Genomic DNA, 1,968 nt, shown 5'->3' on the forward strand with positions numbered 1-1,968 from the left:
TGATGGTGATGATGATGATGATGATGATGATGATGATGATGATGATGATGATGATGATGATGATGATGATGATGATGATGATGATGATGATGATGATGATGATGATGATGATGATGATTATGATGATGATGATGATGATGATGATGATGATGATGATGATGATGATGATGATGATGATGATTATGATGATGATGATGATGATGATTATGGTGATGATGATGATGATGATGATAACGATTACGACGATCATGATGATGATGGTGTTGGTAGTGATGATGATATTGATTCTTCTGCAACTGCTGCTCCATATGATTACGACGCAGATGGTGTTGCTGCTTCTTCGTGTGCTGCTGCTGATAATGACGAAAGATGATAATGAAATTGATTCGGATTATGCTGCTGCTTATGATGATGATGGAGAAGCTGCTGTTTTTGCTGCTGCTGATGATGATGATGACGACTATGATGATGAGGAGGAGGAGGAAGAGGAGAAGTTTTCCCTTAACGAGGCACATACAAATATAATTAAGCACTTATGTGTGTGTAAGACAAGAGCTCTATCTTCCGGATGATTCTGGAGATAGCCGATGTATCACGATAAACTGTTAAGTTCTTGAATCAACACCCATCTATTGTATAGCTTGCGTATTTCATATCGTAATTATTGTCTGACCAATCAGTGACAATCTTACTGATCACGTGGCTCTGTCGATTGATTGTGTGCAAACTGCGCATTCGTATTGACGTTCGTGGCTGTAGTGGTCGAGTTGATTCATATGAAGTAATCGAAGTCTAGGCATTTGTAAGTAACCTTTATTTGTTTCTCATTTTAAGTATGTATGTGTTTTGTAAATATTAGTTTAGAATAATCTTGGTTGTTTGTTAGAACCGTAAAATGTGTAATTGCGATTCTATGTGTAAACATTCGCAATAATGAACTTCTTTATATCAACATCAAACACTTTTGAGAGTGATTCTTCTTTTTAAATTCGTTTCGTAAGGTCTTGCTGAAACGTATTTATTTGCGGCATACATTGTTCATTATTACATATGCATAGGTAAAATTTAGCAACAAAATTAAACAGTTAACAAGTAAGAGTTCGTTCATCTGCTGGTTTGAATATAACATACTAATATTTAAAGGCTAATGAAATCTAAGGCTTATCTCATGCCTATCCTCTCTTTTATAAATGATTAAAAGTGTGCCTTCATGTGGATCTTTGATTCAAAATACAGCATAATTCACACAAACTTCAAGACTTTATTTTACAATTGGCATATAAATCCGTTTGTTCATAATAAGCATTATTTATTTGTACTGAAAGATTCTCAATTTGGTATTAACGGAAAATTTTAAAGGCTTTCTGACAATTTATTTCAAATCAAATTCTTCTTAATTATTTAGTACTTTCCATTTATTTATTTGTTTCAACTTTGGGTTGTGTGTTTGTAAGTGATAATCTGTTTTAAACACATTAACATGCTTCGGTAGAGTCTGTAATTGTTTTTAACATAAATGAATATTCAATGTGACTTGAAGAACGCAGTTTTTCCATATGATAGGATTGCATTTTATCTACGTGTACACATAATTTTGTGTGTTTCATCTTTGTATGGTAAAATTCAACAGACATTCCTGAGATACTGGTGGCTGTATTTCTTTAAGTAGATCCGGCATTGACATTTTCACTGGAAAACATAAAACGAGAGTTAAGGAATGTTAACGTATAACCATGGGGACACATTTATAAAGTCAATTAACTAAATATTATCAACATCGGCATGAGGTAAGGTAAACAAAATCGCACTTCGCGACATAGTCCTATTGCGAACTTGATAGCAGATGCAATTGAGTAAAAAACTGCATGATTGTTTAATTATGATTTATGAATCTAAATATGCAATACAACTTGTATATGTATCGAGTGAATAAATACTGTTAAAATCGTTTACAACTACTACTACTTA

Source organism: Dreissena polymorpha, chromosome 7 (assembly GCF_020536995.1).
Source record: "Dreissena polymorpha isolate Duluth1 chromosome 7, UMN_Dpol_1.0, whole genome shotgun sequence".
Classification (NCBI taxonomy): domain Eukaryota; kingdom Metazoa; phylum Mollusca; class Bivalvia; order Myida; family Dreissenidae; genus Dreissena; species Dreissena polymorpha.